General features: G+C 49.1%; 1 long non-coding RNA gene across 1 annotated transcript; it reads left to right on the forward strand.

Moving 5' to 3' along the window:
* Positions 1 to 837: 837 nt before the first annotated feature.
* On the forward strand, positions 838 to 3766 carry LOC122447203. Its single transcript, XR_006271164.1, has 3 exons — positions 838 to 1155; positions 2533 to 2701; positions 3706 to 3766. It is a non-coding gene; the product is annotated as an uncharacterized LOC122447203 (long non-coding RNA).
* Positions 3767 to 26293: the final 22527 nt, after the last annotated feature.

Genomic DNA, 26293 nt, shown 5'->3' on the forward strand with positions numbered 1-26293 from the left:
GCCCTGGCAGCGGAGCAGGCCCGGGCTGGTCTCCTGGCCGACGGGGGAGCCCGTGGAGCAGACACCAGTCAGGCCGGTTGTCCCCACCCCGGACGAGAGCCCAGGCTAGACGAGGAGTCACTCTGCTGACTCACAGGCTCAGGGCCTGCCCTTCGGAGCAGAGGGAGAGGTGTGTGCAGCCCTGGGTGTCCCTGCTGGTTCCATGGGTGGCGTCGCCGGGCAGGAGGCTCTCCTCCTGAACTTCCTCCCCCTAGTCCCCGCCCCCCAACCCTGCCCCCCACCCTCGGTGACCACTGCCTTCCCTTTCCTCCGGCCCCCAGCCCGTCCTCCCCCGGTGGTCCCACCTGCCTCTCCATCCACATTACAGAGTCCAGCAGTCAGCCTGGCAAGTCCAGACAGACCTCACCTCCTGACCAGGGGACCCCGCCATCAGGGCCTCCTACAGGGGACACCCGTTCTCCCTTCCTGCCCCCCCAGGATGCCCACCTGGATTTTCTCATGCTCCCCCAGTTTGGCTACCCCCCAGCACCCTGTCTTCTCACAGGAAGGGGGGGGTCCCCGTTTCCACAAGGTCCTGTCCCCCATGCAGAACACCCTCCCTCCCACTTCCTGCCTCTGCGACGTCGTGCCCGTTTGTTTGAGTCACTCTCAGGCTACCTGGTGGAGAAGGCAATGGCACCCCACTCCAGTATTCTTGCCTGGAGAATCCCAGGGACGGGGGAGCCTGGTGGGCTGCCGTCTATGGTGTCGCACAGAGTCGGACACGACTGAAGCGACTTAGCAGCAGCAGCAGCAGGCTACCTGGGGTGGGGGGCTGGGGTGAGAAAGTCAGCGAGCCCCCCTCGGACCTCATGTAGAGAGCAAAGACTAGTGGAGGCGGGACGCTGGAGCCCCCGGGGCTGTTCTGCAGAGTCACGGAGAGCGTCTGAGAGAGAACCCGTCAGCTCCATCTTGGAAGGAGGATGGACTCCCCCTCTTCCGGGTGGAGCAGGGCAGATCCGTGGTGACTGCAGGCCCTGCCCGCCAGCGATGGATCCTCAGCACCTTCTCTGCGGGCCGCTCACGACGAGACCCTCCGCTCTGCGTCCATCCTCACGCAGCTCTCCTGAGAACACGATGGGGGAGCTGGGTGGAGAGCTGCTCCCATTTCCCCAGGTGTGTGAGTTTGGAAGAGTGCGCTCAGACGGGTACAGAGCGTCACGCTCCACACCTCCGCACGCACGGAGCGTCAGGCTCCACACCTCCTCACGCACGGAGCGTCAGGCTCCACACCTCCGCACGCACGGCGCGTCAGGCTCCACACCTCCGCACGCACGGCGCGCAGGCTCCACACCTCCGCACGCACGGCGCGCAGGCTCCACACCTCCGCACGCACGGCGCGCAGGCTCCACACCTCCGCACGCACGGCGCGCAGGCTCCACACCTCCGCACGCACGGCGCGCAGGCTCCACACCTCCGCACGCACGGCGCGCAGGCTCCACACCTCCGCACGCATGGCGCTGCCTCCCCCGGGCTCTAGCCGCCCAGCTGGCCGCCTCCTCCAGCCCTCCCTGCGTCCTCTGCCCTCTGACCCTCGTGGACCCCGGCGTGCCTTCCGTGACCTCCTGGGTCTGTGTTTCCCTCCTCTGCGACCTCCTCCTTGGCCTCTGCTCCCGCCTTTCTGCAGCTGCTCCCCAGCCCACAAGCCAGGATCGCACACTCACAGGGTCCTGCAGGCCGCCTCTGTCGGATTTTCTTGTTGTTCAGTCGCTCAGTCATATCCTCCAAGTCTTTGCAAAACCCCACGGACAGAAGCACGCCGGGCCTCCCTGTCCATCACCAACTCCCAGAGCTTGCTCAGATTCATGTCCATCGAGTCGATGATGCCATCCAACCATCTCGTCCTCTGTCACCCTCTTCTCCTCCTGGTTTTCTGAATGGCATCCTAAATCTAACTTACTTAACAAGCGTATCCCTGTCTTCCCTGACAACCCGTTCCGCCTGCTGACTGTTTCCTCTGAGTCAATGAGGCTGGCAGTTCCTTCTGATAGCCCCCGTGGCCCTCCCCATGTCCCATCCATTTCTGTCTTTGGAGTCTCACCAGCTCCATCCCTTCCTTCCCTAACACGTCGCTAATTGCACCTGCTCCGCTGGACTCTGCTCCAGCCTGTCTCTGGTCCCCACCTCTGTGTGGGGAGCAGGCCGCTCCCTACACGTAAATGTGTAGGGAGGGCCCCTGATTTCCTCTTGTTCCTGGGCCACACGGCCCTGGGGATCCTCAGATGAGAAGCTGGAGATAAATCGTAAGGGCCTAGAACCCTAAGGAGAAGAGCTTGGACTCTGTTGGGTACCAAGAGGGATCTCCTGGGTGTGTGCATGGAGCGCTGACATAATCTGAGCTAAGCATCCGAGTGACAGACCTGCAACCACACAGGTGTTTCTTTAGACGGTCTAACCAGCTGATATTGGCCGTTTGAGCAGCTCTCTCCCTGAATTCTTTTGCTCAATGAAAATTATGTTAAACCTCATAACATGCACATTCATTTTTTTAAGGTATGGAGACTTGAAGGGGAATAAAATCAGTTTGCGTTGGGGTTGAGGGGGCAGCAGGTCTGGTGTTCCCTCCCTGAAGCCGATGCATCTTAATGGAAAAGGACGGACATCACTCCCCAAACCTACTTCCTACCCCATCAGCAGCAAATGCAAGGATCTCCTCACTGTAGTAAGTTGGACGCTTCATATTCTTACGCTGCACTTCAGGTGTGCCGTCCTGGATTGGTGTCAGAGGGGCGGACACACAAACACGGCAGCAGGAAGAGACTGGTTTTCCGCCCACCCTCTCCCGTCCCTCTAGCCTCCTCATGCTGTCCACCTCCCTGCATCTCTCTCGCCCCCGCTCCTGTAGCCAGCTCTCGCTCTTCCTGCGTGACCTTTCAATGGACCTGTCAGTCATGCAGATTTGACCTAACGCTGCCTCGGACCCCCTGACCCCCCTTCCCCTGGCGGCACTTCTCCGTGTGGTCCCCAGAACCGCCGAGGCCCCCACCCAGCCCCTGGCTTGCTCCCAGACTGCCCCCGCTCGCCGCTCCCGCTGCCCTTCAGTTCATTCTTCATTCGGAAGCATCGTGACCCTGTTAAGAAAACAGGTCAGATGTGTCCCCGCGTCACTTGGAGGCAAAGTCTGTGTCCTGGAAGCCTTTCTGTCTCCATCGCTGGCTCTGCCTCCCCGCCCCCGACTCCAGCCCTGCGTCTTCCAAAGTCTCCCTGCAGGGGTTGCTGCCCGTGGACACCTCCCTGTGCCCACTGCAGAGGGCGGCTCCCTGGGCCCCAGGATCTCGACTCCACCTGGTCCTCTATTGGAGGGACATCCGAGCTGTTCCCCTACCAGTCCTTAGCCACCCTGAGTCCCCACTGCCCCAGGGGGGCTCACTCTTACATCTCCATGCACCCTGCTTCCCGCCCACCCCATGATTTCCCTGCTGGGCTTCCTGGAGTTGGCTCCCGGATAAAAGACTTGAACCCAGATCTTTGCCTCAGGGACAAAGATTGGAGGCGGGAGACTAGGATAATTATTTTCTTGGTCCGTGCTTCCCTGGCTACTATTTAAAATGAAAACTTGAGCAGTGCCTCAGTACTTCATATGCACTTTCCTGTCTTGCTTGTCGCTCTTCCCAAGACCGTGTGTTTCCCTGATTGATCTTGTGTGCTGTCCGTCTTCCCTACAAGAACGTAAGTGACCCGCGGCGGTGAGGTCTGCCTTCTTCACACCTGCTCTCCAGACCCTAGAAGAAGGGTGCCCTGCATACAGTAGGCATTCAATAAATGCTGTGTGAATCTTCCATCCTGGCAAAGTGGGACTGTCTCAAACAGGTATACTGTCACAGGCTCTTGGAGTTGGAAGGAGCCTCAGAGTGCTTGAGTCCTATTTCCCGGTGCAGAAATCCTGGGGGATCAATGAACTCCATCCCCTTGCGTTATTTTGGGGTTAGGGGCTTGAAACTGCACACAGCCTGTTCCTCTGCTGGAGACTCCCCAGCGCCAGTCCACAGACATTTCTAAGAGATTGCCGATGCCCGTGCAGGCCTTAGTGGATGTAGGCACATTCTCAGGCTGTCAGCCCAGGACTCCAGGAGGTGCCAGCCAAGGGGCAGAGCTAATGCAGGATGGATGAGCCTGAGGGTTGAGACTGGAGACTGATAGGTCCTCTAGGCTGTAGTGGGCCCTGCCTCTGGACTGACTACATTTCCTCATTAAATAAACTAGTTTGGTACAGGGTTTCTGACACCCTAACTGGCTCATGCTAAGTTTGCAGCTTGGGGGCGGGGTATGTGTATACTGTAGAGATAGACTCAAAGCGTAAGTCGACAGTGATAAGAGTTTCTGCTGGCACTCTGTGTTTAGGGGTGAATGAGCACCCCTAAATGCTCATTACAATGAATCTTGACCTTCATTCACCTCTTTTGAATTTTATAAATAGACGCTGATCTTCCTGACCTAAGGATTGTCAAGCAGATTCTTTACCACTTGAACCACCTGGGAATCCCAAGTAGGGAAATAGAGTAGCTCCATTTTCAGTAAATCAACTGGATTTCCTTATTTATATTGCTATCTACTTCCACACGTTACATAAAGTTTGGAATAATCTGCTCTTTGGCTTAGACACTGAATTGCCTTTGTTACAGATGACCAATTAGCCTTACATTTTGCATTGTTGAATTTAAATCACCTGACCCTTGATTTTACAGGAAACAAAGTTCTCTGAAATCACAAAGAAAGACGTATCCTTAACATCATCCAAGAAGTTTATGGATACAGTCCAAATTGTAATTCAGAACTGGAAAGGATGTATTAGGCTAAACTTATCTAAAACCTATGGCAGTAACTATGACTTAACTTTGTTATCCTGGTGGCAGATATATGAACCACATGTACGTAATGAGGAAGTCCCAGCATGATTGTATATCTTAAGCACCACTACAAACCTTCAGTTTAAAAACGTGATATTATAATATTAGAAGTTGCAAATTGAGGATGCAGAGTCAGAGATTGGAGCAGGCTGCTGGAAGCTGAGCCTGTCTACAGTTTTGCAAGTTGAGGGTTCAGGTTTCCGTGGTTTTCAAACTTTGAGCCACTATGATGCCCTAAAAATATATCATCTAGACAAGTCAACGTATTCTTTTTTCACTTTTTTTTTTTAAAAGATAGGGTACAGTTGCTTTACAGTGTTGTGTTACTTTCTGCTGTACATCGAAGTGAATCAGCTGTATGTAGTCCCTTTGTTCTTGAAATGTGAGTTGTTTGTGAATTTTCCAGACACTGCTGGGACAGGAAACAAGAAGAAAGGAACAGGCTCGTGGATGAGATGCCTACAGATTCAGGAAGAGATCGACGCCCTTCCAGCTGTTTCTTCTACAACTCAACTCTCTTAAATTTCACTGCTCGGTCGTCTTCGGGGCGGGGAAGGAAGTGATGGATGAATTCTGGAAAGCTGTGTTGAGGTGTGTCTCCTCCAGCATGATGCCAGTGAGGGCGGCCAGGGTCCCCGGGCAGACTCGGGAGAGGTTTAATCTTTGAACCCTGCACGAGGGAGCCAGGGGCCCTGCGGGGTGGCAGGCATGAAGGGCCTTTGCTTAACCCTGCCAGCCTGCAGGCATTCCTGATCGGGGAAAACACTTTAATTAATATGTAAAACAGCAGTGGGAAGAGCAGCCAGGTTCATTTCCAAACCACATCACTGCGGACTGCATTCCGGTTGTGAAACCCGGGGACCCTTCCCGGGGTTGCAGTTAAAGGCACAGAGGTGCTTTTGTAAGTGTGGGAGCCGCCCCCGAGGTGCCCGGGGCCCTTTGATCTGCCCCCACCGTGGCAGTCCTCTTGTGCGCAGCAGCGTTGCCTCGGCCGGGGGGCGGGCTGTTGTTTTTCGTCTGCAGCGCGCCCGCCGCCTTCTCCGCACCGCCCCCCCGCACCCCTCCTCCGCCTCCCCCCCACCCCCACCCCCCCGGCTGCTGGCAGTTGCCCGGGACCAGCCTGAAAGCGCGTGGATGGGGAGAGTGGCGGCCTTTCTTTCTCGGTCCTGCTGCTTGCTTTTCTCTGCTGCCTCTGCGTCTACCTGCGGAATGTGCGGAGGGGGCCCTCCCTGTCTGGGCTGAGACGGGAGCTCCTTTCCCGGGCTGAGGTCTCCAACCCTGGGCGGAGTGAGTCACGTCCTCCGCGTGCCGAGCATCACGTGGTCCCTCCAGGGAGAGGTGTGTGAAGGAGCTGGAGCCTTCCCTGGCTTGGACGGGCGCGCTTCCCCTGGCACTGGACCGCTTAACCCAATTAAAGAGCAGGCGCAGCTGAGCCGCGCGGGGCCTGTGGGCGCGTGTGCCCTCCTGGCTCGGCCGGCTCTCTGGCGCGTCTGTAGGCCGCCCTCCTCTGAGGCTTCCCCGGAAGAAGCCTGTGCACAAGTGATGCCCTCTGCTTGCCTCTCGTCATCCGGTCAAGTACCCCGTCCTGCCCGCTGGACGCCGCGCGTCTCCAAAATCAGATAGGGACGTTTGCTTGGGTCATGGACATCTTTTAATAACTGAAGCTCCCCCCTCCCCCGCCCCGGAAGAAAACCGTATTTTCGCCTGTATGTGAAATTTGCCCACGTCTTCGTAGTTTTTCACACAGCCCGGTTCCAGCGCGGTGAAGGTTGTCTCCACCACGTTTCTGTCCCGTCTCGTCGGTCACCGCTGCCGTTGGCAATTCCACTCGCCTCCTGCCTCTTGCCTGGATGGTTACTCTCAACATCCTACCCCCCAGCCCTGGCACTGGTTAGCTTCCCGTCTGAGATGCTTGCAGCTGTCTTGCCTTGGGCCCCAGGCCCCCCCCCCCCGATGGCCTTTACGAGGAAGCCCCAGCGCCAGCTTGGCGGCACGGCCCCTCGAGCCCCTCCCCTCCTCTGGGCGTGCCAAGCGCCTCGGGTTTTCCCACACGCGGCCACCCGGCCCTCCAGATCTCCGCACAGGTCCCGTCGGCCCCGTGTGAGTCCCCGGTTTGTCTAACACGCGGGCCTTTCTCACTCCCTCCGGGAATTCCTGGCTCCGACGGACTCACGTGCTCCCCGGAGCACCACGCGGTCAGCCTCCCATGCCGCTCAGCGTTGTCACTGGTGGCTGAGCGCCTTCTGCCCTGGACCTTGGGCTTCTGCAGGCCCCGTTTCTGTCATCTGGGTCCTCCCCTCTGAACGGGCCAGGGCAGGCGCAGCCTCAGGTCTCCACGGGAAGGGCTGTTGGGGGCGGGGGGCGGTGAGCTGTGGAGGGCGCCGATTCTGAAGCTGAATTTCTTGGCAAGGACTTCGTGCCAGGCCATGAGAAGTCCCTCAGTCGTGTCTGACTTTGCGACCCCATGGACTGTAGCCTGCCCGGCTCCTCTGTCCCTGGGATTCTCCAGGCAAGAATATTACAGTGGATTGCTGTGCCCTCCTCCAGGGGATCTTCCCAACCCAGGAATCGAACTCACATCTCTCAACATCTCCTGCGTTGGCAGGCAGGTTCTTTACCACTAGCGCTACCTGGGAAGCCCGGCAAGGAGTATGTTCTAGCTTATAGCCAATATATATTTGGGGTGGCTTGAGGATTGGCGATTACACAGGGCAGGAACGAAGGCCCCAAGCCCGACCCTGCAACTGTTACCCAACTGGTCGACCAGACCCACACCTGGGCCTGGTTCTGCAGCGCTGCTCAGAGTCCACCCCTGGGGATAGCTCTCTATCCACCTGCATTCAGAATCCTGGGGAGAGGAAGGAACATGGGGTGAGCAAAGTGCTACATGTATCCATGTGTCTTCAGCTGGGCCAGGGATTCAGTCTCTGGGAGCCTCACTTATCCAGCTTGTTGGTTCAATAATACTACGTCTCAGGGTCATTGTGGGGATTAGAAATTATCACCTGCTTAAAACAGTCAGCACATTGCCTGCTGCATAAAATATGTGGAATAAAAGTGGATGTTGAGGGAAGATGGCTTCATTCTGGGATCATACCTCGCCTGGGAAAGGTTTTTAGATGTCTGGGGGGCAGGTAGAGTGGAACCCTGTTGCAGACTAGCCTGCCCCCATCATCACTGGTCCTCACCCATATCTTGCTCCTTGGCCAGTGGCCACAGCCTGTCCATTCGCGTGAAGGCGGAGGGTCTCCATGGGGAAATGAGGCTTATGTTTAAGGTTCATTCACCTAATTAGCACCCAGCAGGATCTGCATCCCTCTGGTCAGAGATGCTGGGGCTCAGAAGGCAATGGCACCCCACCCCAGTACTCTTGGCTGGAAAATCCCATGGACGGAGGAGCCTATAGTCCTACTATAGACTACTATAGTAGGCTATAGTCCATGGGGTCGCTAGGAGTCAGACAAGACTGAGCGACTTCACTTTCACTTTTCACTTTCATGCATTAGAGAAGGAAATGGCAACCCAGTCCAGTGTTCCTGCCTGGAGAATCGCAGGGACAGGGGAGCCTGGTGAGCTGCCGCCTCTGGGGTTGCAGAGTCGGACACGATGAAGTGACTTAGCAGCAGCAGCAGCTGGGGCGCAGAGAGGCTCCTTCCTGCTGCTAAGGTTCATTTCTGTGTGCTGCTATTTCTTCCTTGTTGAAGACTTCAAGAAGGTCTGCAAGAAGGCTGTGAGGCTGAATTTTCCCTCTTGTCACTGATGATGCCAACTTTGTACCTCTTTCTCACAGGTCCCCACTCTGAGGGCCAACCTGGAGAGCGTCTCTGTGGAGCTTATATTAGGGTAATTAGGGTCCCCCCTTGTTTAGGGGGCCTTTGCCGCTTGGCATGGCCCGTCACAGTTACCCAGAGGCTTATAGAAATAATAACTGGTTTGCGGAGTACTTAGGTGCTGGCCTTGAAGCCTCACAGAACCTTTGAGGTAGGGGCTCCCGATTTGCAGTCGTGGAGACCACAGCTTGATGAGATAAATGTCTCACCAGGAAGCCAGCCCCCACCTCCGGCCAGTGACACCATCAGGGTCCCCTCAGACTCGGGCTGGCTTTCTCCCTTGCAGAACCGGGAGCGTTCAGTTGGTGTTGTTGTTGTTCCAAATTGGATTACACATGAAATCTCTCTCCCTCCAACACTCAGCAAGCTTCCTGGCAGTCACTGAGGACTCCTGGCCTCATTGTTGCCACGGGTGATTTTCTCAAATCTCTGCCCTGGGCACAGGGCCACCGCGCCGATTCACCACGCTCAAGAGATGCCTTGCCAGAGTACAGGTGACCTCAGGTCATCCACCCTTTGAGCCACCTCCCGCTCTGAGCCCCAGATTAAACTTAGGAGTTGTGTAAGGCAAGGTGGACCCTTCTGGTTCCTTCGGGAGTGGCAGTCGGCGTGAGCTCCCGGGGTGGGTGGCTCTGCTTGTCCCTGCTTTGCCCCAGACTGGAGCCATCTGGGGGCTGGCCGCGGGTTCTGCGCCAGTATCATGGGTGATCGCCAAGGACTTAGAATAGCCTGAAGGTTAAAATGCTGGACTTCAGATCCCAAGGGGTCCCACTGCCCTGTCCTACTCTATCAGAACACTTAGCACCCGCTTCCTTTCTTGGCAGATCTATTTATGTACTGGAGTTACTTTTTTTTTTAACACCAAAAGCATTTTGTACTTCGGTATAGCTGATGAGCAACGTGATAATTTCAGGTGAACGGTGAAGGAACTCAGACATATACATATACATGTATCCATTCTCCCCCCAAACTCCCTTCCCATCTAGGCTGGCACATAACATCGAGCAGAGTTCCATGTGCTATACAATAGGTCTTTGTTGGTTATCCATTTTAAGTATAGCAATGTGTACGTGACCTTCCCAAAGTCTTTAACTGTTCCCTCCCCTTGGCAACCATGAGTTCCTTTTCTAACTCTGTGAGTTTGAGTTACATTTTAATGGTTAGAAAAGTAAAAAATAATCAATTTGGAGGGCCCTATATGGTTTTATGGTGGCTTCCCAGATGGCCCTCATGGTAAAGAGCCCTCCTGCCAATGCAGGAACCACAGGTTCAATCCTTGGGTTCGGGAAGATTCCTGGAGGAGGAAGTGGCAACCTACTCCAGTATCTTGCCTAGAGAATCCCATGGACAGAAAAACCTGGTGGGCTGCAGTCCATAGTGTTGCGAAGAGTTGGGCTTGACTAAAGTGACTTAGCACGCATGCACATGGTTTTATACCTCCCTGCAATTCTGCTGTCAGGCTCGGAAGCAAGTGAATGAGTGAGTGAGCGAATGAAAGTTCCGAACCTAAAGAAATCAAGCACTTGAGTATAGAAATGATGATAAAATATGTAATTGAATTTCTGCATTGGGTCAATTAGAGCTTCTTAAAAGCTTGGGGCAAATTGGAAAGCATTCACAATTTATGGAGAAAATAAATCACACATTTTCAAACATCTGACACCATACATTAGCTATCTGAGATTTTAAATGTCTCTACTGAAAAGAGAAGCCCCCGCCTCCCTGCACTGTTGGTAGGATTGTAATGTCCATTGGCGAAGCCATCATGGAAAACAGTATTCAGGGTCCTTAAAAAACTAAAAATAGGATTATTCTAGAGTCCAGCAAGTCCTCTCCTGGGCACATATCCTGAGAAAGCTCTGATCTGAAGATACCCCCCCCACCCCCCGGTGTTCACATCATCACTGTTTACAATAGCCGAAACATCAGTGCAACCTAGAGGTCATTGACAGAGGAGTGGATGAAGAAGATGTGGTACATATATATCCATATACACAGAAGAGTATTGCTGAGTCATAAAAAGAGTGAAATAATGCCATTTGCAGCGACAGGGACAGATTAGAGCTGATCACACTAAGTGAAGTCAGTCAGACAGAAAGGTGAATATATGCCATCACGTGTGTGGAATCTATAAAAATGATACAAGGGAACTTACTTACAAAACAGAAACAGACGCACAGACATAGAAAACAAGCTTCAGGTTACCAAAGGGGAAAGTGCGGGCAGGGATAAATGTGGAGCTTGGGATTAGCAGATACAGGACTACATAGAAAAGATAAACAGCAAGGAACTATATAGCCAGGGAACTGTATTCAATATCTTGTAATCGACCTTTATTACATTATACATTACATTAATACAGGCTGAGGGCAAGAGGAGAAGGGGGCAACAGAGGATGAGATGGTTGGATGGCATCACCAACTCAATGGACATGAGTTTGAGCAAACTCCAGGAGACAGTGAAGGACAGGGAAGCCTGGTGTGCTGCAGTCCATGGGGTCGCAAAGAGTTGGACATGGCTAAGCAACTTAATACACAATAAATCATAATGGAAAAGAGTATATATATACACATATAATTGAATCACTGTGCTATACACCAGAAATTACCTCAACATTGTAAATCAAGTATACTTCTTAAAAAAAAAACCAACTTGGGAGTACAAAGTTTTAGAAATAAAGTAGAATGACTCCACTGTAGACCGATGCTGATCTATGACTGGGACAGTCAGGGCCATACTGGGACCTGCACAATTTATTCCAGCCGCTTAAATGGTTTCATCTGACCACCTTTCTAACCTGCTTGTCATTCCTTTCCCCCTGTTTTTTCTTTGTCTTCTTGGGAAGGATCACCTTAGGAAGGGGCGCACCCATCACGTTTGACCGAGTGTTGAATTTAAGGGAGCCCGGAGGTGAATCCTTCACATTGAATTTTGCCTATTAATGAAAGTCCGTATAAATCAAGGCTCCCACAGCTCTGACGTGAATAAAATATTGCAGCTGGAGGCAGCAGGATGCACCATATTTTACTGTCTTCATTAATCTGCAAATTTGCCGTTCAAGGTAGAGGCTGCCTGTCACGGCAGCAAGGAGAGAGTCTACCGTTTTCTCAGACCAAGATAATGTTCTTTCTTTGGTAAGGAGCATCTCTTTTCTCTGATAAACACCTCGCTGTACTTTTCTGAGGATTTACAAAGTTGCTTAGTCATATTCTGCTTCAGGGCTTGGCTAAGTCCTTGAACCCTATCTTTAGGAATCTACTACCCAGAACCTAGACAGCATCTGCTAGACATCACTTTTCTGACTAAGGTCCATATAGTCAAAGCTATGGTTTTTCCGATAGTCATGTACGGTTGTGAGAGTTGGACCGTAAAGAAAGCTGAGCACCAAAGAATTGCTGCTTTTGAATTGTGCTGGAGAAGACTCTTGAGAGTCCCTTGGACAGCAAGGAGATCAAACCAGTCCATCCTAATGGAAATCAATCCTGAATCTTCATTGGAAGGAATGATGTTGAGGCGGAAGCTCCACTACTTTGTCCACCTGATGCAAAGAGCTAAGTCACTGAAAAAGACCCTGATGCTGGGAAAGATTGAGGGCAAGAGGAGAAGGGGACGACAGAGGATGAGATGTTTAGATAATATCACTGACTCAATGGATATAAATTTGAGCCAATTCTGGGAGATAGTGAAGGACGGGGAAGCCTGGCATGCTGAGGTCCACGGGGTCACAGAGTCGGACACAACTTAGTGACCCAACAACGGCAGCCACAACCTTTTACTCAGGTCAGACGTGGTATAATTATTAAGACCCCAGTGCGGTCAGCAGAGTTAAGACTGGATCCCCAGACGTGGTCACAGGCCAGGTTCTGTGAATGAGGGAAAATCCAAGCTTAAGTCCAGGTCTAGGCAGGAAAGTTACTGTGAGCTCTGGAAAAATTGAGACCTAATATTTTGGTATAGTCCAATCCAATAGCGAAAGTGACCTAGTCTGACAGTTATTCAGGATGTACAATATTTCTTATAAACTATCTTATCTACCGAGCAGATTCTTCCGTGGGGCCATCTGCTCAGTTCTGCAGCCCTCAGCTGTTCTTGGAACTGAAAAAAAAAAAAAAAATCCTGCTATGGGAAAAAAAAATCAATTACTTCTCTTATAGAGACATAGATTTAATGTGTCACAGGAATAGATACTGTAGAAATCCCTAAATTGATCACACTGATTATGTCTCCACTTGATTGAGAGATCTTAGGGTAAATAAAGTGTGGCTCCATGTAGGGGCCGTCAGATGATGTAGGTTATCGTGTTAATGACAGATTCAGCAGTTTTAGAAAGGAGAGTAAGAACGCCATGGCATTTTCACACTGAAATAGATTTCAGGAATCTTTCCTGTCGCAATGTCTGGTTGAGGCTCTTTTCCTGGTGTTTTTGAAGCTGTGGTTCTCTTCTACTAGCAGTTTCAAAAATAAAAGCTTCGAATTTGGCTCCATTTGGGGTTCAAGCAAATTAGTGCCGTTTGTTCTGGTTTGTGCTTGAGGTGCTATTTGGTCCAAGTCCTGGCGTGGATGCTGTGTTTGTGAACAGGGCCTGCTTCAGCTGAGCACATAGGTAAGAGGCAAGGCTTGACTGGCAGTGCTGGGCGGTAATTACCCCGGTGCATTTGCATGCATGTCCACGGGGCCTCTGCACTCCGGGGTGGGAGTGTGGGCTTCCTTCCCCGCCCCCATATTCAGGCCGAGCTTGGGGAGAGACGGCAAGGGTGTCAGTCGGTGGATAAATACGGATGTTGAGATGCCCGACTTCTGCTCCCAGCCCAGCACACCGGCCCGAGGGTCAGTGCTGGCGTTTGCCGCTGGGACCACGTGGGGTGGGGGTTCCGAGGGGGAGGGCGCTGATGAGCCCCACCGACGGGCCAGCGCGTCTCTCCCGCCAGGCAGCGCGCTCAGCCCTTCTTCCATCCGCGTGAGCCTGGCGGTCGCACCAGCTCTGCCCCAGGTCCTAGCGCCTGCGTTTTCACACCCGAGAAGGTCAGGCTCGGGAAGGGCCAGATTGGAAAGAGCCACGGCAGTCAGTGGCGGAGCTCATTCACGTTCTTTTCGGCTCCCAAGGGGTTCTGCTTTCTGCCTTGTGGTCTCCATAAATACAGGTGGGTGGTAGCACAAATAAATCGCTAACTTCACCATTTTCACAGGCCAAACATCTGTGAAAGCCACAGTATTCTGAGATAAAGAATCTCATGTAAATTAAATATCTTAATATGGTACAACCGAGTGACGGCCACCCGTGTTACCTGAACAGAGCCTATGGCTGGCCAAGCCACGGATCCGTCAAGCAGTGTGGCCAGTGAGCCTGTTACATTTGAGAAGCACGTGCCCTCCTGCCTGCTGCGAGAGGGGCCTTTTCTGAGTCACGAGGAAGGCAATGCAGCCACAGCTGAGTTTTTGTTCCCTGGAAGTGGGCCGACCCCGGGCGAGGGGGAAGCTGTTCACGTAACAGGGAAGACCCTTTTCATTGTTTTCTTGTTAAGAATGGAGGGGTTTGATGTGTTGATTTTCTTTGGTCTGGCTGGGTCTTGGTTGCAGTGCACAGGCTTCTTGCTGGTGGCTTCTCTTGTTTCGGGGTACGGGCTCTAGGCGCAGGGGCGCAGTAGCTGTGGCTCGTGGGCCCTACAATGCACTGACTCAGTGCTTATGAGCTTAGTTGCTCCGAAGCACGTGCAATCTTCCCAGACCAGGGATTGAACCCGTGTCCACTACCCTGGCAGGCAGATTCTTAAATTCTACATACTGGCCCATCTCTGGGAACCCTGCCTCCCAGGTCATGAGGGCTAAGCTAAAATACCTTTGTTCTGCTCACAGGAGACATCCTGACCTGGCCCACCTGTGAACGGATACAGGAAGGAAGAAAGTAACACATCCCCTCTGCAGGCTGACCAGAGCCAGGACTGGACCCCTTCCCCTTCTAGTATAAAAGAAGCCCGAGTTCTAACTTAGGGAAAATGGGTCTTTGGGGTGCTAGTCCCTCATCGTCTCAGTCGACTGGCTTTCTAAATAAAATTGCTATTCCTTGTACCAGCAACTGGTCTTTTGATCCACTGGCCTGTCGTGCGGAGAGCAGTACAACTTGACCTCTGTGACAGTCACTTATGACTGTTTCATTAGGCCCCCTTCATCTCCTGCCCACGGAGGTGGGAAAGATACATCACTATTCAGTTGATCAAGTAAGACTTAAGCTTAGTTGTGGACTCCATCACAATCTAGGTACAAACCCAATTTATATAAATCTCTTGTTTTTATTTGCCATGGATTAGTTAAATCAAGCAGGCAACTAGAATATGTGGCCAATGCAGAATATGGATTAAATAGATAAATGAAGTATTTATAGCACGTGTGATTATTAATTTTAGTACAGAATAAAACTCTTACAGTGTGGTTTAGAAATGTTGTTTTTTTTCACTTTTTTAAAATGAAGGAATGATATTTTTATGTGTTTGATTTTTGGGTGTGTTTTGTGGTTTGTATTCCTAGGTTTTCCTACTGGCTTTACTCACAATTCTAACTCACGTCCTTGGCTCTGTCTTCATATATCATTACAGTCACCCTTTAAATGAACAAAATGGTCCCTTTGAACCGTGGAAGAGGTGAATGACCTTTTGAAATAAAAACACACTGGAGCAATGCAGCCAGAAGAACCGAACGAGTTGCAGCCAAATCAGAAGTGATTGGTTCAGTGGAGGTGCACCTGCCAAATCAAAGCTGCCAGCTGGGAGATTCATACGCATTTCCTAAGTGGCTGTTGTATAAAATATTGAGGCTGTATATGTAAGCAACCATCACTCTGATATTTAAAGAGCCTTGTTCTTTTATTTTTCCTTCCTGGAATGGAGAGGCAAGAGACCGGGGCTGACACATCGAGGACGAGAAACCAAATCAAACAGTGACTTCTTCTTTAAAGTAAGCAGAGCACCGTCTTCCCACAGCAGATGTAACCGAGAGCTGCCTTTCTGCAGACAGAGAGAGGAGGTTAGGAAAACAAAAATCTCTTCCACTGAAGTAATTATCTTTAATTACTGATTGCTTTTAATGTTTTTCATTTGCACAGAGTCTTAGGGGTAAATGATGCTGACAAAGGCTGACGAAAAATAGGAAAGGCTGGTTTTAGATTTGGGGGTGGTGGTGGTTCTGAAGGACTACCCTTACACTTTGCCTACACGGACCCTTCTCCCTCAAAGCCCTGCTGGGACCCCTCCTCTTCGGGGAGCCTTCCCCCACCCCTCCCAGCCCCTGGTCTTTTCCAGCCTCCGAGATCCACAAGGTCAGCTGTCAGAGCTTCCACTTCGTCCCATGGTTGAGCCCTTTCTCTTTAGCTGAAAACCTGGGGGACAAGCGGGCCTCCATTCAGGGTTCATGTTCAGCAGTGGAATTTGACTGTTTTGTGTATCGTCCCCGTCACACAGTCTGCACTGCAGACAGAAGGGAGACTGTGGATGCCCCTCTCTGTCCCCCCAGGCCCTGGTGCCTGCCGGGTTGACCGTGAGCAGCCAGTGTGTGGACGTGGAAATGTGGCCAGGTGACTTGGGCACTCTGCCTTCAAATGTATATTCAGATATTTGGAGCAAAATCAGACACTCTGGCCAACAGGTGGTGAAATCTGACCCTTCGGCCACCGGCTGGGGGTGACCAGGCTGTCTGCAGAAGCGTAGCTGGCAGAGGACCTGACCGCTGCTCCGGGCTGTGTGTGACCGGACGCCAGGTCTGGTGCCCCTGGTCTTCGGCTTCTCAGGTCTGACCCTGCTGCAGCCAGTGGGGTCCAGCTCTTCCAAAGCGGACCTGTTGTCCACGGTGAGCAGTGTTGCAATGGGAAGCTGAGGTTTCCTGAAGAGATCATGGACCTTCCAAGCCCCATGACCGGCCCTTTATCACGGCCCCTGACCAGACTCTGCCCAGGAGTTCATGACCTTTGTTACCACAGGTACTGCCAATTCACCTGTTCACCCCCAAGGCAAACCCTTGCTCTGGATTCTGTCAGCATTTATGACAAGTGTCACACACGGCACTATTTCCTCCTCCAAAGGCAGTAGGCTGTCCCTTCTACTAGTTTTTACAAAGTTCTGAGAACTGTTTCATACTCAGCACACAGCTGGTATGTGAGACCGACTGTGAATTCCAAGTGCAAAATTAAACCTTAAGTGTAGACGGGGTTTTGCCCCGGTGACCAGCACCCTGGTGGTGTGTCTCCATTAAGTGGGGGCTGGTAGTTGGATAACAGCATTGAGAAATAGATCTGAGGGACCTACCCGGGGGCTTGTGGCCGAGACTCTGCACTCCCAATGCAGGGGGCCCAGGTTCAGTCCCTGGGCTGGGAACTAGATCCCACATGTGCAGGTGAACATCCCGTATGCCGCAACAAAGATCAAAGATCCCACTGAAATATGTATTTCAGTCCTTTTGGAAACGCTTTCTATTTTTTTTTTTTTTTTTTTGCAAAATACACATTTTATCATCCCAAGAAAACATGTGTCTCACAAAAGTGTATTGAAATATTTAGGATGGTAATTCAAGCACAATTTTCCTTGAAAACAAAGCATGATTTGTGTTCAGTTTCACAGGGTTCTTTGATTCTATTCCATACCCTTGAGATTTATATTTTAAGGAATTTCATCTTTTTGCCCTTTCCGTAATTCATGGTCAACCGTGAATCAAATTCCAGAAACTACTGAGGCTGTTTTGCGAAATCAATAGGAAACTGATAATGCCCTGTTTTGGGACTTCTTTGTATTAATAACAATTATAACTATGTAGGTATGCCATGCACTGTATGCCTCTAAGGCATAGAGCAAAATGCTTCAATGCACCATTGCATATAAACCTCCCAGTGATCTTTATGCTTCAGGAGCTGATGAGATTTAGAGATGGTGAAACTCACCCAAGCCCACCCAGCCTGGAGGCAGAGATGAGGGAGGAAGCCGCATCCCGTGCTGGGCTCCAGAGCCCCTGCACTCAGCCTGGCTGCATGAAATCCTTCCAATTTGCTGGGTCGGAGCCCAAGGCGTCCCCACCGTGAGCTGCTCCTCTGTTTGAAATGTCAACGTGGTCGTCAAAACAACGATCTTTTCAAATCAGTCCAATGTTCGGGGGGGTGGGTGTTAAATTAAGTAGGAATCCTCCTTCTTGGTCTCCAAACAGCAGGGGAATCTGTTAGAACGAGAAGGGTCTTCCCACCCGTAAGTCATCACCTCGGAACTGATGGGCAAACAGGGTTGTTGGTGTTTCTGATGACAGACGGTTTGGGTCCCGAAGGAAGCGAGCAAGCTTCCAGGTAGGATACCCTCTTAATGAGCAGGACACTGTTTACAACACACAAGTGATGTTGCCTGGGAAGCAGTCTGGCTCTCCTTCCGTCATGTGGGCCTGGGGTGGCGGCTGGCCAGTCTCCAGGCTTCCGGGAAGGAGAGGGTCTCAGGTTCCCTTCTGAGACCCCTTATCCAGACAGCTGAAGAGCATCTTTTCCTCTTGGCAGACCTAGGAATGGCTGTGGGGCCAGAAGGAAGCTTTGAAGAGCAGACCTTGTAGCTTGGGTGTCATGCAGTTTCAGAAGGTCATGTCAACTGTATTACTTACAAATTTGGGCAGAATGGAAGCCTTTGTAAGTGGGTTTCTCTGACTTGCCTTTTCAGATTGTTCAACATTTACACTTTTCTCTAAGATTTAGTGATCTTATAGACAAAGGCTTTCATACAAAGATTCAGGGAAATAGGAGTAGATGTATAGTATTTATATGACTAACTAATAGAATTTTCCCCTAAAATTGTTTAAAGTCCAAAATCTAATAGCAAGAGCCTACCTCTCATTCTTGGCTGCCTGGATCAAATGTTTAGTCCTGAGCATTCACTGGGAGGACTGATGCTGAAGCTGAAGCTCCAATACTTTGGCCACCTGATGCAAAGAGCTGACTCGTTGGAAAAGACCCTGATGCTGGGGAAGATTGAGGGCAGGAGAAGAAGGGGATAACAGAGGATGAGATGGTTGGAAGGCATCACCGACTCCATGGACATGAGTGGCCAAATGGCACATTTTATGGGGAAAAACTTGTGAGACAGGCATTGTGACTTGTCTGAGGTCACATACCTGGTAATTGGCAACACGGAGATTGTAAGTCAACTCTCCTGATCCTTAGCAGTGTTTCTCAGCAGAATTCCAATGTCACCAATTATTTCATGAGTCAGACCCGGGTTGCCTGCAGCCACATGGTGCTGTCCTGACAGTGCGGTGACTGTCTCCCTGCCCCGGTCTTTGCACACCTGCTGTCTGCTGCCCAGAGGGAGCTCAGATGCATCTGCCAGACTAAAGCGTAAAGAACAAACATCGTTTCTCTTAAAGCTCACTTTCAAGTGATTTTAATGCTTGTCTTTGCCAACAAATGTCTGGATTTTCAAAACTACGGTTTTTTCAGTAGTCATGTATGGATGTGAGAGTTGGACTACAAAGAAAGCGGAATGCTGAAGAATTGATGCTTTCGAATTGTGGTGCTGGAGAAGACTCTTGAGAGTCCCTTGGACTGCAAGGAGATCAAATCAGTTCATCCTAAAGGAAATCAACCCTGAATATACACTGGAAGGACCGATGCTGAAGCTGAAGCTCCAATCATTTAGCCACCTGATGCAAAGAGCCAACTCACTGGAAAAGATTGAAGGCAAGAGGAGAAGGGGGCAACAGAGGATGAGATGGTTGGATAGCATCACTGACTCAATGGACACGAATTTGAGCAAACTCTGGGAAATGGTGAAGGACAGGAAAGGCTGGTGTGCTGCAGTCCATGGGGTCACGAAGAGCCGGACATGATTCAGTGATTGAACAACAACAACAAAGCTTGTCTAAGGACACTAACACTTTTGACCCTTCTGTTGCTCATGCATCTTGTCACCTGAAGTTGAAAATATGGAAAAATAATTAAAATTCTGGCAGGTCTTCTTTGGTACTTGTTAGCAAAAGTGAGAAGCTTCTTGGTGACAGAGACACAAATGGATGGGGAAACAGAGTTGGGTGGCTGCTACTTCTGGCATCTTCTATCTTTGCTGTGTATGCTGCCATGATTGTGCATGAAGCTACTATTCACAAAATATGTATTTACAAAGCCCATGCTCAGCAACTTTTGGTAATACTTAAGGCCATTAGGGTCGACCAATGCAGTTACAGACCCAATTAAACTTTGAAAAGCTTACTAAGCACTATTGCCTCCAGGAAGTCTATAGGAAAAAGTATGAAAAAAAATCTCAACAAATTATTTTCTCTGGGTGGTATGGTTCCAAGAAAGCACTGTGACGAGCTTCTGCCGTTAATTGATCAATACAAGCAGATGTTTGAAGGTAATGCATAAAAGCTATAGCCAGGGTACTAAGAGAAGTTAAGAGTAGATTTCATATTCAGACATGGGATATCATGTAATTCAAGTCTATGCCCCGACCAGTAACGCCGAAGAAGCTAAACCATTCTATGAAGACCTACAAGAGCTTCTAGAACTAACGCCCAAAAAAGATGTCCTTTTCATTATAGGGGGCTGGAATACAAAAGTAGGAAGTCAGGAAACACCTGGAGTAACAGGCAAATTTGGCCTTGGAGTACAGAATGAAGCAGGGCAAAGGCCAATAGACTTCTGCCAAGAAAGCACACTGGTTATAGCAAACACCCTCTTCAAACAACACAAGAGAAGACTCTACACATGGACATCACCAGGTGGTCAACACCAAAATCGGATTGATTATATTCTTTGCAGCCAAAGATGGAGAAGCTCTATATAGTTAGCAAAGACAGGGAACTGACTGTGGCTCAGATCATGAACTCCTTATTGCCAAATTCAGACTGAAATTGAAGAAAGTGGGGAAAACCACTAGACCACTTAGGTATGATCTAAATCAAATCCATTATGACTATACAGTGGAAGTGAGAAATAGATTTAAGGACTAGATCTGATAGACAGAGTGCCTGATGAACTATGGATGGAGGTTCGTGACATTGTACAGGAGACAGGAATCAAGACCATCCCCAAGAAAAAGAACTACAAAAAAGCAAAATGGCTGTCTGAGGAGGCCTTACAAATAGCTGTGAAAACAAGGGAAGCAAAAAGCAAAGGAGAAAAGGAGAGATATATCCATTTGAATGCAGAGTTCCAAAGGATAGCAAGGAGAGATAAGAAAGCCTTCCTCAGTGATCAATGCAAAGAAATAGAGGAAAACAACAGAATGGGAAAGACTAGAGATCTCTTCAAGAAAACTAGAGATACCAAGGGAACATTTCCTGCAAAGATGGGCTCAATAAAGGACAGAAATGGTATGGACCTAACAGAAGCAGAAGATATTAAGAAGAGGTGGCAAGAATATACAGAGAACTGTACAAAAAAGATCTTCACAATCCAGATAATCATGATGGTGATAATCACCTAGAGCCAGACATCCTGGAATGTGAAGTCAGGTGGGCATTAGGAAGCATCACTATGAACAAAGCTAGTGGAGGTGATGGAATTCCAGTTGAGCTATGTCAAATTCTGAAAGTTGATGCAGTCAAAGTGCTGCACTCAATATGCCAGCAAATTTGGAAAACTCAGCAGTGGCCACAGGACTGGAAAAGGTCCGTTTTCATTCCAGTCCCTAAGAAAGGCAATCCCAAAGAATGCTCAAACTACTGCACAATTGCACTCATCTCACACGCTAGTAAAGTAATGCTCAAAATTCTCCAAGCCAGGCTTCAGCAATATGGGAACCATGAACTTCCAGATGTTCAAGCTGGCTTTAGAAAAGGCAGAGGAACCAGAGATCAAATTGCCAACATCCGCTGGATCATCGAAAAAGCAAGAGAGTTCCAGAAAAACATCTATTTCTGCTTTATTGACTACGCCAAAGCCTTCGACTGTGTGGATCACAATAAACTGTGGAAAATTCTGAAAGAGATGGGAATACCAGACCATCTGACCTGCCTCTTGAGAAACCTGTATGCAGGTCAGGAAGCAACAGTTAGAACTGGACATGGAACAACAGACTGGTTCCAAATAGGAAAAGGAGTACGTCAAGGCTGTATATTGTCACCCTGCTTATTTAACTTATATGCAGAGTACATCATGAGAAACGCGGGGCTGGAAGAAGCACAAGCTGGAATCAAGATTGCCAGGAGAAATATCAATAATCTCAGATATGCAGATGACACCACCCTTATGGCAGAAAGTGAAGAGGAACTAAAAAGCCTCTTGATGAAAGTGAAAGAGGAGAGTGAAAAAGTTGGCTTAAAGCTCAACATTCAGAAAACTAAGATCATGGCATCTGGTCCCATCACTTCATGGCAAATAGATGGGGAAACAGTGGAAACAGTGGCAGACTTTATTTTTCTGGGCTCCAAAATCACTGCAGATGGTGACTGCAGCCGTGAAATTAAAAGACGCTCACTTCTTGGAAGGAAAGTGATGACCAACCTAGATAGCATATTAAAAAGCAGAGACATTACTTTGCCAACAAAGGTCCGTCTGGTCAAGGATATGGTTTTTCCAGCGGTCATGTATGGGTGTGAGAGTTGGACTGTGAAGAAAGCTGAGCACCGAAGAATTGATGCTTTTGAACTGTGGTGTTGGAGAAGACTCTTGAGAGTCCCTTGGACTGCAAGGAGATCCAACCAGTCCATCCTAAAGGAGATCAGTCCTGGGTGTTCATTGGAAGGACCGATGTTGAAGCTGAAACTCTAATACTTTGGCCACTTGATGTGAAGAGTTGACTCATAGGAAAAAACCCTGATGCTGGGAGGGATTGGGGGCAGGAGGAGAAAGGGACGACAGACGATGAGATGGCTGGATGGCATCACTGACTCGATGGGCATGAATTTGAGTAAACTCCCGGAGAACTGAACTGAACTGAACTGGACCACTCTTTTGGGCTTCCCTGGTGGCTCAGATGGTAAAGCAACCAGCTACAATGCAGGACACATGGGTTCAATCCCTGGGTCTGGAAGATCCCCTGGAGAAGGGAATGGAAACCCACTCCAGTTTTCTTGCCTGGAGAATCCCATGGACAGAGGAGCCTGGCGGGCTACAGCCTGTGGGGTTGCAGGCAGTCGGACACAACTGAGTGACTGACATACAGACACACATCATGCTTTACATGACAGTTCAGTCCAGTTCAGTTCAGTCGCTCAGTCGTGTCCGACTCTTTGCGACCCCATGAATCGCAGAACGCCAGGCCTCCCTGTCCATCACCAACTCCCGGAGTTCACCCAAACCCATGTCCATCGAGTAGGTGATGCCATCCAACCATCTCATCCTCTGTCGTCCCCTTCTCCTCCTGCTCCCAATCCCTCCCAGCATCAGGGTCTTTTCCTATGAGTCAACTCTTCACATCAAGTGGCCAAAATATTGGAGTTTCAGCTTCAAAATCAGTCCTTCCAATGAACACCCAGGACTGATCTCCTTTAGGATGGACTGGTTGGATCTCCTTGCAGTCCAAGGGACTCTCAAGAGTCTTCTCCAACACCACAGTTCAAAAGCATCAATTCTTCGGTGCTCAGCTTTCTTCACAGTCCAACTCTCACACCCATACATGACCGCTGGAAAAACCATATCCTTGACCAGACGGACCTTTGTTGGCAAAGTAATGTCTCTGCTTTTTAATATGCTATCTAGGTTGGTCATCACTTTCCTTCCAAGAAGTGAGCGTCTTTTAATTTCACGGCTGCAGTCACCATCTGCAGTGATTTTGGAGCCCAGAAAAATAAAGTCTGCCACTGTTTCCACTGTTTCCCCATCTATTTGCCATGAAGTGATGGGACCAGATGCCATGATCTTAGTTTTCTGAATGTTGAGCTTTAAGCTAACTTTTTCACTCTCCTCTTTCACTTTCATCAAGAGGCTCTCTAGTTCATCTTCACTTTCTGCCATAAGGGTGGTGTCATCTGCATATCTGAGGTTATTAATATTTCTCCCGGCAATCTTGATTCCAGCTTGTGCTTCTTCCAGCCCAGCGTGTCTCATGATGTATTCTGCAAGTAAGTTAAATAAGCACGGTGGGAATATGCAGCCTTGACGTACTCCTTTTCCTATTTGGAACCAGTCTGTTGTTCCATGTCCAGTTCTAACTGTTGCTTCCTGACCTGCATACAGGTTTCTCAAGAGGCAGGTCAGATGGTCTGGTATTCCCATCTCTTTCAGAATTTTCCACAGTTTATTGTGATCCACACAGTCGAAGGCTTTGGCGTAGTCAATAAAGCAGAAATAGATGTTTTTCTGGAACTCTCTTGCTTTTTCGATGATCCAGCGGATGTTGGCAATTTGATCTCTGGTTCCTCTGCCTTTTCTAAAGCCAGCTTGAACATCTGGAAGTTCATGGTTCCCATATTGCTGAAGCCTGGCTTGGAGAATTTTGAGCATTACTTTACTAGCGTGTGAGATGAGTGCAATTGTGCAGTAGTTTGAGCATTCTTTGGGATTGCCTTTCTTAGGGACTGGAATGAAAACGGACCTTTTCCAGTCCTGTGGCCACTGCTGAGTTTTCCAAATTTGCTGGCATATTGAGTGCAGCACTTTGACTGCATCAACTTTCAGAATTTGACATAGCTCAACTGGAATTCCATCACCTCCACTAGCTTTGTTCATAGTGATGCTTCCTAATGCCCACCTGACTTCACATTCCAGGATGTCTGGCTCTAGGTGAGTGATCACACCATTGTGATTATCTGGGTCATAACTGTAGTTAAAGTTGCTATATTGCATATTTGAAAGTTGCTGAAGAGTATTTTTAAAAATTCATTGAAGTATAGTCAATTTACAGTGTTATATTAATTTCTGCTGTATAACAAAGTGATTCAGTTATAAATATATGTGTGTGTGTTTATATATTATTTTTCACATTCCTTTCATTATGATTTTTATAGGTTATTGAATATCATTTCCTGTGCTATATAGTAAGACCTTATTGTTTATCAATTCTATATATAGTAGTCTGTATCTGCTAATCCCAAACTCCACATCCTTCCCTCCCCCACTGCCCCTCTCCGTGACAAACACAAATCTGCTCTCTATGCCTATGAGTTTGTTTCTGCTTCATAGACAAGTTCACTTGTGTCATACTTTAGATTCCACATACAAGTGGTATCATGAGATATTTGTCTTTCTCTTTCTGACTTCACTTAGTATTATTAATCTCTAGTTACATCCATCTTGCTGCAAATGGCATTATTTCATTCTGCTAAAATAGTAGATCTTAAAAGTCTTCATCACAAGGAAAACAATTTTTTGGTTACTATGTAAAAATTTAAAAAATAGATTCTTAAAGCAGAAGAGAAATCTATTTTTCAAATTCTTCAGCAATGGCTTTTGGTGGAGCATCTTAGTTGCAGCACTAGAAGAATCTGATAAGTGTTCAGGATGTAGGTTTATCTGTACTGGCTATTCTGGTGACTACATCTTTACTTTTTCATGAAGCTCATGGAGTTCTGACAGCGAGAATACTGGAGTGGTTTGCCATTAAAAAGCAAAGACAAGCAAAGACTTTTGCTGACAAAAGTCCATCTGGTCAAAGCTATATTTTTTTCATTAGTTATGTATGAATGTGAGAGTTAGACCATAAAGAAGACTGAGTGCCAAAAAATTGATTTTTTTGAATTGTGGTGTTGGAGAAGACTCTTGAGAGCACCTTGGACAGCAAGGAGATCAAACTAGACAATCCTAAAGGAAATCAACCCTGAATGTTCATTGGAAGAACTAATGCTGAAGCTGAAGCTCCAATACTTTGGCCCCCTGATGCTAAGAGCTAACTCATTGGAGAAGACCCTGATGCTGGGAAAGATTGAGGGCAGGAGGAGAAGGGGATGACAGAGGATGAGATGGTTGGATGGCATCACCGACTCAGTGGACATGAGCTTGAGTAAACTTGAGTAAACTCCGGGAGATAGTGAAGGATAGGGAAGCCTGGTGTGCTGCAGTCCATGGGGCCTCAAAGAGTCAGACTCGACTCAGCAACTGAACGACAACAAACAAATGTCTTTACTTAACATGTGTTTATATTACTTCTAAAGTCTGATCTCCAGTGTACAAACACCCCTCAGGGATTGTCTAAATGTATTTGAAGTCAAAAGTCAATACTTACCCGTTGTTTTTAGGGTTGATGTTGTTTGCCTTCCTGCCTGACCCCCTTAAGCAGATTCAAATTGCTTCTGAGACCATCTAGATGTGCTGAAATGTCTTGCATAGCAACAGAGGAGCTGACATTTGTCTTTTCAGTCGAAGCCCAGCACCACACGATGAGGAGTCTGGACTGTACCAGAGGACTCTTGAGTTGGAGTCTGGTTATCAAGTACGCTCTCCCCGCCTTTCACTCCTGCTTTCCCCTCACCCTCAGGCACTATGCCTACACCCTGTTCTTTCTTTCTCTCCGTGGGCTGTTGGCCAATCTCTCCAAAAGTGTCAGCTGATAATTTAAGGTGTGACCGCTCCCAGGAGTGTTGCATTTCAAATGGGGCCTCCAAGGTAGAAAATACTTCAGTTAAAGGAGCTGGGAAATGTGGGGACCCTTGTTATTTTTTAACTTACTTGTAAGTTGAGTTCCAGGACAT

Source organism: Cervus canadensis, chromosome 9 (assembly GCF_019320065.1).
Source record: "Cervus canadensis isolate Bull #8, Minnesota chromosome 9, ASM1932006v1, whole genome shotgun sequence".
NCBI classification, from domain to species: domain Eukaryota; kingdom Metazoa; phylum Chordata; class Mammalia; order Artiodactyla; family Cervidae; genus Cervus; species Cervus canadensis.